This window comes from Papio anubis, chromosome 7, assembly GCF_008728515.1.
Source record: "Papio anubis isolate 15944 chromosome 7, Panubis1.0, whole genome shotgun sequence".
Classification (NCBI taxonomy): Eukaryota; Metazoa; Chordata; class Mammalia; order Primates; family Cercopithecidae; genus Papio; species Papio anubis.
The window spans coordinates 134708168-134723987 of record NC_044982.1 but is presented as its reverse complement, the minus strand read 5'-3'; the positions used below and the strand labels follow the sequence as shown (position 1 = coordinate 134723987).

Genomic DNA, 15820 nt, shown 5'->3' with positions numbered 1-15820 from the left:
TAGATACACACACATATGTGTGTGTGTGTGTGTGTGTGTGTGTATGGTATATCCCCCAAAGGAATATCATATTTTCAAGATTGCAAGCCTTGATTCTTTGACTTGCTATTGAGTTTCACATTGGCTCCATTGTATATTGCAGGAAAAAGTATCTGGAAAGCATGGAGGGTTAAGAGCAGAGGCTCCTCGACAGTGTGTCCAGGCTGTGTGTGCTTGCTGTGCTTGTCAGAGCCTCATTCCCTCCCCTGTGTTGGAGAGCTTTCTCATAGGGCTCATCCAGAGGTACTAGAAAGCAATCTGAACACTGTTAAACACTTCAAATATAAGGAAAAATGTATAATGCTAGAAACACACGGTTAAAAAGTAGCACCAGGTATCAAACATTCTGTTACTATTTTAGAAACTAAATTAAGGCTACTTTGAACATGATGGTATTAGAAAAATGATAGAATATGGTTTGTTAAATATTCATATTCTATCTTTAGATGATAGCTTTGGTGATTTTTATTTCTTTTCTTATACATTTTTTCCAGTGTTCTGTATTTTTAGAATCCTTTTATAATTATTATAACGAACACTTTAGAAAAGATACTATTTCTCTTTCATCCTTAGAGGGCAAATTATAATAATAGAGTATTTTAAAATTAAATTTTATGCCATATGTTTAAAATGAAAGTTCAGGTTACATTAATTCCAATTGATTTTAAAGCCTTATTTTCACAGAATGGACTCATTCAATTTTTTAAGTTTTATATTCATACATTTTGATTGCTCAGTTATATAAAAGCAGTGTTATAGACTCCTTTATTCTCCACAAAATGTTGTCTTATATGTAAAATGCCAAAACTTGTGTTAAATTTCCTAAGAAAGTCATTGCTTTGTAAACATTTGCATAATACTTAGTGTTTTTTGAAATTTTAAAAAATTAGCTTAACCAAAAGAGTTGCAAAATTAAAACTTTCTTGAGTAGATATCTTTCAGATAAAGCTGCACGGCTTCATGTACAATAGTCCCCAGATCACCTCACATTGTAATTTGCGCAACAAGGAGCCTGCAGGTAGCAGGTAAGAGAAGGTAAACTGGAAATTAACAGGTCTCTCCATAAGTGCATGCCGCTGGAAACGCCCATCCAATTTGGGGCCCCTGGAAGACAGCATGTGTCTCATGGGAGGCCTGTCCTGGTACAACTCCTTTACTCTTTTCACCTTCATCTTGACCTTCTCAGATACCATCTTTATGTAAAATGTTGATGTTGTGGAGTTTTGGCAGTAATTTAATTTTTATAAATATTGTATTAAAATATATTTCTCTTGATTACTGTTTTTTGTTTGTTTTGTTTTGCTTTGCCACCACCTACTCTTGGATCCTGCCTGTGAAGTCTAAGATAAATTCACCTATACTCCAGAAAGCACACTGCAGGTAAATGGACTGTGACAATTGCATCATTACAAGCATGATTATAACGATGCAAATGGTAAGAAATAGTTATTTTAATACTATGTGAAAATTAAAGCCATAAACCAATGAAGATGTCTGAAATGGCTTACTTCTAGAGGTATACTGGGGGAAATTAGGCACCTATTATATGCAGGGCTTCTCACACAGCCCCCACCTCCAGCCCCACAAGGGGTGTGGGGAGGCCACTCAAGTGACCACGTGAATGGTTCCCCTCTTGGCAGGGACAAAACCAGGAGGAGTTCCAGGGTGGGCGTGAAGCAGAGCATATTTTATTCTTCCTTTGACATTGTTCCTCCAAATGCCTATTTTTCATTGCACGGAGCATATTTTCCTAACATCAATTTTAGGGTCATTTTCTGTCTTCAGCATCCTGCTATTGGAAAAATAGCAATGATTTTTATTCAATAATACAAAGCTTTTAACACTAAAGATAATTAGTCCATATTTAGGCCATAGTACACTATGCCTAAATCTGCAAAGTGCCAAATGCCAGGGAAACGCCAATATTCGTAACATTGTGTAATAGCAATAATTAGTTGGCACATGCTTCCAAAACTCATCATTTATTCACTTAGCAATCATTTTAATTGCAATTATCTGTAAAGTCATCAATCAGGTTTTCGATCTTGCATGTATATTTTCTAGGGAGAAGGTGTTTTCACACAGCCTCAGTAACAGCATCGTGGCCTTGGATGATGCCTTCCAAGATAAAAAGACAGCCCATGATGTTCTTGACATATCACAGGTTTGCTTTAGACTTTTAAAGAGGTTTCTGGTTAATTCTGTAGTGTCAAGTACATTTCTTATCAGAAATAACCCCTCTGATCAATATCAAAAGAATTGTGACGTCTATGTTATCCCCGTTAGCATCAATTTATAGTTACTGTATAATCAATTGAGGAAACAGTGTTTCATTTCATTTTCCTTTTTTTTTTTTTTTTTTGGGGTGGGGAGGTGTGTGTGTATTTTAGAATCGGCTAGGGTGGGAAATAGGGAGGACCTGTAGTACAGTGACATTAAGAACCTTCGTCCTTTCCCTAGGACATAGCTATGGGGATCAAGTTGCACTTGGGATTTTTTTATAATGAGGAAGAATTCTTTGAATCAGCTTCTATTTCAAATAATCAGTGTATTCCCACCAATCTAAGCAAAACCATTTACTCCAATGTCTGCAAGAATTTGAGATAGAAAATGAGGTGAAACTAACAAATACTAACTCGCCTTCAGGATAGTGCAGTAAATAAACAAATTTGGAGATTTCTAAAGTACATTTTCATAGAAAGCATACTGCAGCTGATGCCTGTCTGAAAGGTGTTAGGTTTTGTTTGTAGTCTTCCCGCCATGTAGGTGGCAGCAACACTCAAGGCTAGAAATTTTCTTTCACATTCTCTTAGCTCCAGTAAAAACATATTCTTACTAAAAAATCCTTGTGGGAGAGAAAAGGTTTAAAGTGTAGAGACAAATTTCTCTATGTCTTCACCTATCTCTAAAGCACTATTTTAAGGTTGTGCTTAAAACGGTTCCCATAATGTGAAAACATTCATCATTCCCCTTAATACAGAAGTCATAGTCTGCTCTCATACATGTTGGTAGTAGTAGGTTGCTGTTTTTTTATTTACTGGGATGTTACTTCTTTACTCTTTCTCAGACTAAAGCTGTTCTCTTAAGAAAAAGGAAGAAATCTCATTTAGAGTCCTATCACCTATGTTTTTTTTGAGAAAATAATACAAGGCTGTCCCCTTTTTTCTTTGTAAACATCTAAGAATCCAGAGTATTGAGTATATGTGGAGAGTTTTCTCTTCGTCTTCAAAATGCAGCCATATTCTCTGATTGTCCTAACTAGAAGTGACTGCATTCAACTCGGTTGTGTGTGCAAATCAAATGAGGGCTCTGTCTGAGCAAAGAGGCTCAGTGCACCTGAGAGTGAAGGCAGAAGACCTGGACACAAGGCATGTGGGTTAAAGCTGAGAGTGTTGCCATTGTGTGGATGAGGGTCACTGTCTTGAGAAAGCTGTTTACTCCTGTGCCTGGGTTGAAATGAAACCAGGATGTCCCCCAGCCCCCTTATAGAAATAAGTTTGTTCTTCCTTAATATTGGAAACTGATGGGCAATAGGCTTTTCCCCAATTCCTGGTGTTTTGCTAGAACTAGTATATGTTATAGCAAATTCAGGCAGCCTTTCTGAAAACATCTTCAGTGTGCTCTTGTTACGTAGGATCAGTCAACATGTCCAAAACGCCAAGCAAACACACACAATTCCAGACCCAGGTGAAACAGATAGCGGTTACATTTCCAGGCTAGGAAGAGGCCATTGAGTGGTTTGGGGAAGGTGAAGAGAGGTTTTTGCATCTACTATCTTTCAATCTTAGTTTATATTCCCCCTCATTTCTTGTATCCTTCTACATCCTTAATCTTTCTTCCTGCATCTATGCAGTTCAGAGCAAATCTTTTGACAAACAGACCCATGCATTGAATATGGAGTCAGAGAACTGATACTGTGTCTCAGCTTCTTCACTTTCTTACTTGCTGTTTGAGATTAGAAAGAAGTTTTGTATAATATTCTGAACCTCAATTTCCTCATGTATACGTTCAGACTAATAATTCCAGTTTTGCAAGCACCCTACACATGTATTATCGTTATTTAATATACTATTACAAATAATGAAATTACTATACATACCAAAAATGCCTGGTTAGAATCTTAATTATGGCCAACCATATGGCATTCCAGTGCTTAAGCAGGCTTTCTACTCAGATTGGATAAAGCAGTTCAGCATAAACAAGCTAAATTGGTTATCTGAATAAAAGTTTCCTCTTTTAAAATGTTTCATGCTAACTTGAATTTTGAGTTTCCTCAAAATCAAGGACTGCTTCCACAGTTTTTGACAACTTCTTTAGTGGTCAGGGCTTTCCTCTGCACAGTGGGTAATAATAAATAGGAAGTCGTTATTTTTCTGGGTCCCAGAAGATAATCTTCTGGCAATGTTGTATGTGAGAGTAGGATAGGCCATAGTCCATCAGGGTTGTACAAAACAACAAGCAGCTCCCCTCTCAACTTCTGCCAGTATGCATACAATCAAATGACACTACAAAGGATATTTCTGTAGCCTTAGATGAGTGTGATGAAAGAGACCAAACCATGGCCAGGCGTGATGGCTCATGCATGTAATCCCAGCACTCTGGGAGGTTGAGGAGGGTGGATCACTTGAGGCCAGGAGTTTGAGACCAGCCTGTCTCAATGGCAAAACCCTGTCTCTACTAAAAATACAAATCTTATCTGGGTGCAGTGGTACACACCTGTAATCCCAGCTACTCCAGAGGCTGAGGCACAAGAATTGCTTGAACCCAGGAGGCGGAGATTGCAATGAGATCATGCCATTGCACTCCAGCCGGGGTGACAAAGTGAGACTCTGTCAAAATAAAGAAAAAGAAAGAAAGATGGATGGAAGGAAGGAAGGGAGGGAGGGAGGGAGGGAGGGAGGGAAGGAAGGAAGGAAGGAAGGAAGGAAGGAAGGAAGGAAGGAAGGAAGGAAGGAAGGAAGGAAGGAAGGAAGGAAGTGGGGAGGGAGGGAGGGAGGGAGGGAGGGAAAAGAAAGAAGAAGAGAAAAGAAAGAAAGAAAGAAAAAGAAAGAAAGAAGGAAGGAAGAAAGAGAAAGAAATCCAAAACACCTAAGTACTTTTAAAGAGGTGTCCTAAAACTTAGAAAGTCAATGAATTCCTGAAAGGTTCTGTGTAAAGCAGATATGTATGTCAGATTCTAGCTTTGCACTGAGAATGGTTTGTATTCACGTTTTCTCACCAGACAAGAATCTGAAAATGGATGAACGGAGCAGAAAATATGAGTCAAGGAAGAGTTAAAATGGAGATCTGACTGTGTCATTGGGATGTCAAATACCAACAGAATGTACCTGGAAAGGGAAGATCATCCCTATTTTTACTTTCATAAATCTTGGTGAAATATCTCATCAGAACTCTGTCTCTGCTTCTGTCCTCTTCTTTTCTCCTATCTTTAAGTAAAAATAAAAACGCTGTTAGGAATAATAATAATAATAAAATAACTACGGGGATTTTCAACTAAAATGGTAAATGAAAGACATTCATCTCCATGCTCTCCTGAAGCCTCATTGAGATGATGGAACAAAAACCATAAACCCAGAAGAAAAATAGAGAAGAAGAAAAGAAATAATAACAGCAAAAATGTAAAAGCTGAAAGCAGAGAAGTGCCATAGGGGACAATGCCAAGAAATGAGCCTGCTGGTACTGCAGAGCTCCTTAAAGGTTTAGAAACTGGGTCAGTGACCTCTGAAAGTGGGGATACAAGTGTGGCTGAAACAGGAAAATTGTTTCAAAGAAACAGTTAACTTCCTTGAATCCCACTCCCATTTGGCAGGCAAGCAGTTACTCTTCCCCTTCCCCAGTGGACACCTGGATGTTCCCTCTCTGAACAGGTTGAACAAGAGGGATTCTGGACTTAGGGACACTAGGCCAGCCAAGAGCAGGAGCATCATCCTGAAAGAGGAGGGATGGGTGAAAATCTGATGGCTACACACTTACCCCAGCTTCCTTCTGCTTTGTTCCAAAAATGCTGGTAACTGCTCTTATTAGCCCTGGAGAAAAGACAGATGATTCTTTTATGATAAAACAACCAGTCTGAGGCCAATACACACATGAAAAGATGCTCAATATGACTAATCACCAGGGAAATGCAAATTAAACCCACTACGATGGGCCACTATTAAAAAAAAAAGAAAAGAAAAGAGTAAAGGTTGATGAGGAGGTGGAAAAAATGTAACTGTTGTGTACTAGTCCGTGGGAATGTAAAATGTATGATCCATCAACTCCATTCCTAGGTATATATCCAAAATAACTGAAAGTAGGATCTCAAAAAGATATTTATATGTCATTGTTCATAGCAGCACTATTTATAATAGCCAAAACGTGGAGGCAACCCAAGTGTCTATTGATGGATGAATAAACAAACAAAATGTGCTATATTCATACAATGAAATAGTATTCATCATTAAACAGGAAGGAAATTTGGACACATGCTACCATATGGATGAACATTGAGAATATTATGCTAAGTGGAATAAGCCAGTTCCAAAAAACACACATACTGTATAATGCTACTTCTATGAGAAACATAGAGCAGTCAAATCATAGAGACAGAAAGTAGAATGGTGGTTGCCAGGACAGGAGGGAGGGAAGAATGGAGAGTCATTGTTTAATAGGTAGTTTTGACTTTACAGCATGAAAGAAGACATTCCAAAAGTTAAACTTATGTGACAGCATTTACTTTGTCAGTCCAACATTTTTTTTCTAATGTGCTAGGCACTGTTCTAGCTATTGAGAATACTGCAGTAAACAAAACACACACACACATTCCAAGGCTAGCATTTTTTTTTCAAAAAAAAAAATTTAAAAAATACAATTGAGGGCCGGGTGCAGTGTCTCACGCCTGAAATCCCAACACTTTGGGAGGCCGAGGCAGATGGATCACCTGAGGTCAGGAGTTCGAGACCAGCCTGGCCAACGTGGTGAAACCCCTATCTCTACTAAAAATATAAAATTAGCCAAGCGTGGTGGCACATACCTGTAATCCCAGCTACTCGGGAGGGTGAGGCAGGAGAATCGCTTGAACCTGGGAGGCAGAGATCACACCATTGCACTCCAGCCTGGGCAATGAGCAAGACTCCGTTCCAAAAAAAAAAAAAAGAATACAATTGAAGAAATGTCTCAGAAAGTAGAAAAACTAGAGGCAGTAGGAAATTTTAAGACTAATTCAATTAGAGGCTGTCTTGTGTGAAAAATAATATTAATGAGAGCTCTACAAAGAATAAACAGAGAAATCAAGGGGAAGAAAACTATGTAAAATAAAATCAAGCAAACTTTCCAGAACTGATGAAACCAAATTTCAGATTGAAAGAACCTATTCATAAAAAAAATTCAGCAAAATTCATAAAATGACCCATATCAAGGCACATTGTAGTGAAACTTCGGAATACCAGAGCAAAAGAAATGTTCTTAACTGTAGAAAAGGGAAGATAACTTTTGCTCAATACAAATAAGAATCAGAATGGCGTTAGAGCTCTTAATTGCAATTCTGGATGCCAGAAGAAAATGTGGCAATGACTTAAATAACCTGATGAAAACCATCACCATGCTAGAATTCTATACTTAGGCAATCTATTTCTTCCATGTGCCCTTTCTCATGAAATTACTGGAGGATGTGATCCACCTACAAAATGGAGTAAACCAGAAAAGTTTAGCATATGAAACATGGGAATGAAGAAACATCCACAGAGGACAGGGAAGGCGGATGGCATGTCTACTGCTGTGCTCAAGCCTAGAAAGCAGCTGGTCTAGATTGTAGCAGAAAGTAGAAGATTCCCATAGAGATGTCTCCAGGACAACAATGAAACTGACAGATTACTCGGTAAGTCTGACTCTACTGAGAGTACTGTTAGAGTTCTGTCAATGGGTTTGGGTCATGAAGTAGTGAAGTTATTGTATATGATAGAAAACTAAACAAATAAAAAAGAAGGAGAAATAGAAGAAATGTAATCATGGTGTATTACATGACCCAAATTTATTAATTCTAATAATAATTATTACCAAATAATTATTACTCTAACAAAAAATATAATGAAACTATCAGGAGAATGAGGGAATAGTGTGAAGGAAATGGATGGGAGAAAGGAAAGCTAAATCCTTATTCTCTATAAATCAATAACATGAGCCGGGCACGGTGGCTCATGCCTATAATTCCAGCACTTTGGGAGGCCGAAGTAGGTGGATCACCTGAGGCCAGGAATTTGAGAACAACCTGGTCAACATGGCAAAACTCTGTCTCTATTAAAAATACAAAAAATTAGCTGGGCGTGGTGGCAGGCACCTCTAACCCCAGCTAGTTGGGAGGCTGAGGCAGGAGAATTTCTTCAATCTGGAAGGCAGAGGCTGCAGTGAGCCTTGATCATGCTATAAATATAATAAAATATGGTAAGGGATAGTTCAAAAATCACTAAAATTAAGAACTTTAATTAATCTGAAATAGTGGGTAAATTCCCACTTACAAATGTTCTTATAGCAAATGTTGGCATATTGAATTTATTTACAAAAATGAGTTATCTGGAATCTTTAGTATTTCGTCTCTATTAGCCTTGTTTGTGTATGGCTCTGTTGTTGCATTTTTCTGATTGTTTAGGGGCATAACTTAAGAAACTACCCAGGTCTTACAGTTCCTCCAAACTCCACAGAAATGTCACCCAGTTAATGCTGTTCTACCCCAGTCTTTGGAGTAATGCAAAGCCTACTGATGTAGCTTGTAGGCAGGAATTTTCCTGCACTATGACCCTGATTGGTAATGATCCTCCTTTGTAACTTGATTAATGAGTGTTACGTGTGATTAATGAGTGGGATGATGAAACATTAAACAGCTGAATATAATATTGAGTATCTGGCTGTTCAGAAGGTCACTTTTGGATATTAGCTAAAAATATTGGTGAAAAATATTCTATGCCTGCATAGCTGTCCAGGGACCTAGAAGGCCGCCTACTTCTTTGCCTCTCAAAAAGTTATTCCAAAGTGTTGTCAGAAGAAAAGCATAATAGTATACAAAAGTAGCTCTAAAGTAGAACACTGGAGATGTGAAATTCTTTTGTCATCTTGTAGTTTATCTTCTAAAATTCATTTAAATTTTGTGTTCATACACATTTGTGTTTGTTAAATACATACTATTCTAATAGCTAACATTTACTGAACATTTTAGGCTGTGCTGTGCCTAGTACTTTACATACAGTTTCTTAATCTTCACAGCTATTATATAAGATAGATTTTATCCTTATTATATATAAAAGGAAACAGAAACACAGTCAGGTTGAGTAATTTGCTGAAGACCACACGGCTAGTAAACAGTGGGAAAAGGAAGTAAATATGGCATCGTTTCTAAGCATGCAGCGTTTGCTTTCAGACTCTTTGGAATCCTTCAGTCTTTTATAACTGCCTCTCTTATCTATGGTTCCCAGTTTTTCATAAGGGGTATTAGGACTGCATTTGAAAAATCATGAATCTGTTTCATCTACTCTCTTTCATTATGACAGAAACCAATAGAATCAACGTCATCACTTTTAACAAATATTGATCAACAAATTATTGATTTGATTAAAAAATCTGTAGATGTTTTATTCCTGGCATTAATACTATCAATATATTTGTATCAATTACCTGGAAGCCCTTAGTGGAGGGTCACTTTGGAAACAGTGGGCTGGATCTAGGTGTTCTTTTGCTCCATTGATAACACTCTCCACCAGCTAGACACCAAAACCCATGGAGATGACATTTATTGAGCGTATACAATGTGCCAATTACTCTGCTAGCTCTGTGTGTGATATTTCACTTACTACCAAACACAAATCTTGGAGGCAGGATATATTTTATCCCCATTTGACAGATGAAAAATGTGCTTCACAGGGAAGGATACATAATTTTCTGAAGATCACCCAATTAATGAGTCATAGGACCAGGAGTCTTGCAATGTCAGATTCAGCAACCTGTGCCCTTCACCATTATGCTATATTGCTGACCACTTGCATCTTTCCGTCCTCACATTTAACAATGCAATAGTCAGATTTAATGGTCATTTTCCAGCCTCATGTTTTAGATGTCCTTGGTGGTATGTACATTCCCATCTATTCCCATGGTATTGAACTGTTATCTTTGCATTGATTGCTAGCCTACATTGCGGGGTTCACTGAGTGAATATGCCATACATTCTTGGAGCCCTCAATGTCGTGTGCTCACAGAGTACTCCTGTGCACATAAGGGCTTTTAACCAGGGAAACATCCTTTTGAGTTGAAAGGCTAATGGAATGGACTTCCCAGCCAGAATATCAAGGTTCTTTCATGCATTACAGCGAAAGTCCTTCTCTGGTGTTTCTTGATCAGAAAAACAATTTAAGGATGATTTGAACTCTTTTTCTAAAATTTTCTAAGCTCGATCGTCTGAGGCAGGGGTTTCTCAACCTCGGCACTATTGACATCTTGGGCCAGGGAGTCCTTTGTTTGGTGGGGGCTGTCCTGTAAGTTGCAGGATATTTAGCAGCATCCTTGGCCTCCACCACTACATGCCAGTAACTGCCTACCCCCTACCATTAAGACAAGCAGAAAAATGTCTCCAGACACTGCCAAATGTCTCCTGGAAGGACAAAATTGCACCCAGTTGAAAAACGCTGGTCTAAGGTAAATTCCAACATAAATTCTAATGCAGAACTTCATAAAGTGTTATATTGAGTTTTATTTATTTCAGAATACCACCCTCTAGCCTGACTTCAATATAAAGCTTATTTCGGCAATTTTTACAGTTACTGTAAGATCAAAAGAAAGTACAGTAATCACTATATTTTTTCCTCTTTTTTCAATGCCTTCTATTTTCTTAAAATCAGATGCTTCCAAAGCACAAATCCCTCATGCACAGCTTCACGTCAAGCTCCAAGCTCACATATTCACCTGCATGACCACCATCTTCTCCTGACCATCCCCCAGGAACCTCAACCCCATGTTCCACGCTGAACTCATTCTCTGACTGAACAAATCTCTTCTTTCCTCACTCCCGGCATAAAATTTGTTTCCAAATATTTTTTATTTGATTTCCTAAATGTCTCTTGAGTCTGTCCTCTTGGCCTCCCCCTGGTTACTTCCTCAATTCAGACTCATTTTCCATCTACACTGCAGCAGCGGCCTCCTGACTGCCTCCAGTCCATCCTCCACACTGCTGCTCAAGCCAACTCTGCAACACAAACCTATTATTTGACTTCCTTGAACACCATCCAAATTCCCTTAGCAGGGCTTGTGAAGCCTTTTGTAAAGCATCCCTTGCTCTCCACCATATTATAATAATAAATTAGTGAAGGCTGTGTTTGCTGATAGAATAAAGGCACTCTACAAAGTTGAGGGACAAATTAAGTACATAAAATATTAAAACTTTATATATCCTGTTATTTTCAAGTAATCTTAGTGAGATGGACTTGAGTATGTAAACTTCTGAGGTTTGAGTGCTTTTTAAATTAGGAAAGATTTGAAATGTCAGCACACACTATCAGGAGTGCCAAAAACAGCCTTATTTTCTCTACTAATGAATTTAATTTCCGTTTTAGATTTAACTTCTTATTTTTCCAGGCAGAAAAATCTTAACCTCAGCTGATTCAATGCTTTCCTCCTGTATTGCATCTAAGTTCTGAGACCTTAGTTAAGTCACAATAGAGTTTTTAGTGCAAACCATGACACTTTCTAGAGTGAGAAGCGCTGCTGCTTAACTATTAGGCTTGAGGCAACTGGCATAAATCAGGGCTTTCCTGGGAAAACAGTGATATATGTTAGTCCAGTAACATAAGGGTGTGGGTCTTTGAGGATATTCAGTCATCAGTCTGTTTGTGCTAGATGGACAGACAGTACTATATACAGGTACATTAGAGTCCAGACGGGGAAATGTTCTGCCTCATTCCTATCTGGGTCTTTGCTTCTCTGTGGTCATCTTTGGTCATATGTCTCAGCTGCTTCCTCCCTCACTTTCATCTCTGATCTAGCTTGCTCCCCAGTCTCCCCAAGCTCCACTGAGATGGGCAGAAAAAAATGGAATCTCTGACCCTTCACAGAGATGGAACATGGCTGTCTCAGGCATTTCTACTGAACCAATTTGTTATTTATTTTAATTAATTAATTTATTTATTTATTTATTTAGCTTTAAGTTCTGGGATGCATGTGCTGAATGTGCAAGTTTGTTACATAGATATACATGTGCCATGGTGGTTTGCTGCACCCATCAACCTGTCATCTAGGTTTTAAGCCCCGCATACATTAGGTATTGATCCTAATGCTCTCCCTCCCCATGTCTCCCACCCCACAACGGGCCCCAGTGTGTGATGTTCCCCTCCCTGCATCCATGTGTTCTCATTGTTCAACTCCCACTTTTGAGTGAGAACATGCAGTGTTTGGTTTTCTGTTCCTGTGTTAGTTTGCTGAGGAAGATGGCTTCCAGCTTCATCCATGTCCCTGCAAAGGACATGAACTCATTCTTTTTATGGCTGCATGGTATTCTATGGTGTGTATGTACCACATTTTCTTTATCCGGTCTATCATTGATGGGCATTTGGGTTGCTGAACCACTTTTGTGTCGTGATAGATGCAGAAACATTCCATGGGGCTTGCAACTGTCTTGACCTCCGCCTCAAAACCCAAATAGAGCTCACCACTGCCCTTGGATTCTGAACTCTATCTCTGGTTTCTATTCCACACCCCACACCTAACTAGGAAATAGACTTTGGGTGAGATACAGAATTGCTTTTCAGGAATCCACCTGCATGGATTCCTAAAGACAAAGTTATTTTTCTTCTTCTCTTTGCTTTCCCTATGTAATATTTACCTCTTCTATAACAAGGTAGCCTGCTTTGCCTTTTTTCTAAGATTTGTTGTTTGTGACATAAACAGTATATCCTAGTATTATAGATTTTAAAATGAAAAATTCTAATTGAAACCCAAAGGTGATTCCTTTGTTTGTGTGTCTTATTCTGTCTCCCCAGAGAAACTAAATGCTGCTGACAGTAATGGGTGAAAGCCAAAGATATAAGAAACTAGAGAGAGTAATACAAGTCAAATAGTTGATAAGCATAACAACATTAAATGTTTTTCATCTACTGAATGCAAATATAGTACAGAGTAGAAAAAAATGTGTATGTGAGTTGCAATGGTAAATTTTACATGTCAACATGGCTAGGCTGTGGTGGCCAGTTGTTTGGTCAAACACCAGTCTAGAGGTTGCTGAGAAGGTATTTTTAAAATGTGATTAAGGGGAAAAAGGGACATACCTTAAGGTAATAAAAGTCGTTTATGACAAACCCACAGCCAACATTATACTGAACAGGGAAGAGTTGAAAGTATTTCCCCTGAGAACTGGAACAAGACAAGGATGCCCACTTTTACCACATCTATTCAACATAGTAGTGGAAGTTCTAGCCAGAGTAATCAGACAAGAGAAAGAAATAAAGAACATCCAAATTTGTAAAGAGGAAGTAAGACAGTTGCTGTTTGCCAATGATATGGCTGTATACCTAGAAAACCCTAAAGACTCCTAGATCTGATAAATGAATTCAGTAAAGTTTCAAGATACAAAATCTATGTGCACAAATCAGTAGCACTGCTATACATCAAAAGTGACCAAACTAAGAATCAAATCAATAACTCAACCCCTTTTAAAACAGCTGAAAAAAAAAAAAAAAAAAAAAAAAAAACTTTAGGAATATACCTAACCAAAGAGGTGAAAAATCTCTACAAGGAAAACTACAAAACACTGCTGAAAGAAATCACAGACGACACAAACAAATGGAAACACATTCCACGCTCATGCACAGGTAGAATCAATATCGTGAAAATGATCATACTACCAAAACAATCTATAAATTCAACGCAATTCCCATCAAAATACCATCATCATTCTTCAAATAACTAGGAAAAACAATCCTAAAATTCATGGGAAACCAAAAGAGAGCCCACATAGCCAAAGCAAGACTAAACACAAAGAACAAATCTGGAGACATCACTTTATCCAACTTCAAACTGTACTAACAAGGCTATAGTCACTGAAAAACAGCATGCTACAGGTGTAAAAACAGGCATGTATACCAATGGAACAGAATAGAGAACCCAGAAATAAAGCCAAATACTTACAGCCGGCTGATCTTTGACAAAGCAAACAAAAACATAAAGTGGAAAAGGACACCTTATTTAACAAATGGTGCTGGGATAATTGGCAAGCCACATGTAAAAGAATGAAACTGGATCCTCATCTCTCACCTTATACAAAAATCAACTCAAGATGGATCAAAGACTTAAATCTAAGACCTGAAATCATAAAGATCCTAGAAGACAACATTGGAAAAACCCTTCCAGACATTGGCTTAGGCAAAGGCTTCATAAGCAAGAATCCAAAAGCAAATGCAACAAAAAAGAAGATAAATAGATGGGACTTAATGAAACTTAGAAGCTTCTGCACAGCAAAAGAAATAATCAGCAGAATAAACAGACAACCCACAAAATAGGTGAAAAATCTTCACAAACTATGCATCTGACAAAGAACTAATATCCTGAATCTACAAGGAACTCAAGCAAATCAGCAAGAAAAAAACAATACTCATCAAAAATTGGACTAAGGACATGAATAGCCAATACCCAAAAAAAGATATACAAATGGCCAACAAACATATGAAAAAATGCTCAACATCACTAATGATCAGGGAAATACAAATCAAAATCACAGTTCAATACCACCTTACTCCTGCAAGAATGGGCATAATTAAAAAAAATTTTTTTTGTGGTATCTCTTTATTTTTATTACTTTTGAAGAAAATTATATTACTTTATAATATAATTAGATTTGAGCACAATGATTGGGATTCAAGTGAAAAACTACAGAAAAATTATAGAAATTATTTGACAAAGGGCCGGGAGTGGGGGCTCATGCCTATAATCCCAGTACTTTGGAAGGCTTAGGTAGGCGGATCACTGAGGTCAGGAGTTCGAGACCAGCCTGACCAACATTGAGAAACCTCTTCTCCACTAAAAATACAAAATTAGCCGGGCATGATGGTGCAGGCCTGTAATCCCAGCTACTCGGGAGGCTGAGGCAGGAGAATTGCTTGAACCTGGGAGGTGGAGGTTGCAGTGAGCTGAGATCACGCCATTGCACTCCAGCCTGGGCAACAAGAGCGAAACTCCGTCTCAAAAAAAGAAAAGAAAAAAAATTAATTGACAAAGTAAGGTCAACTAAGTAAATGCATGAATTATTTCATGATTCTCAAGCCTGGTTGTACATCAGAATCACCTGAAGAGCTTTCATAAAATGCACATATCCGGGCTCTCCTTAGACATGTTGAATCAGACTTTCCAGCCTGGGAATCTGTGTTTTAAAATCTCCTTGGTTTTGAAATTCCTGACTTTTTCTGTTCCCAGTTTCACATATTGTTATAACACAACATACTTTATACCATAGCTTGAGTTCTACAAGTAAGACTGGTCAGTGGTCAGACAAGCCAGAAGGAACCTTAGATACCAGCTTCTTTGATTTGCTTATCTAATGCTCTCTTACCCAAAGGAGACTTTGGTGATTAGATAGCAGAAAATGTTAGCATGGATGTGGTGAAAAAAGGAACACTTTTACACTGCTGGTGGGAATACAAACTAGTACAACCACTATGGAAACAGTGTGGAGATTCCTTAAAGAACTAAAAGTAGAACTACTATTTGATCCAGCAATCCCACTACTGGATATCTACCCAGAGGAAAAGAAGTCATTATACTAAAAAGACACTTGCAC

General features: G+C 38.1%; 1 long non-coding RNA gene across 1 annotated transcript in view; it reads left to right on the top strand.

The window, feature by feature from the left end:
* Positions 1-626: 626 nt before the first annotated feature.
* The window catches only part of LOC116275829, an 80483-nt gene continuing 65289 nt past the window's right edge, over positions 627-15820 (top strand). The window contains exon 1 of the long non-coding RNA XR_004185152.1: positions 627-2203. This is a non-coding gene — a long non-coding RNA (uncharacterized LOC116275829). The remainder of the gene's footprint in view (positions 2204-15820) is intronic.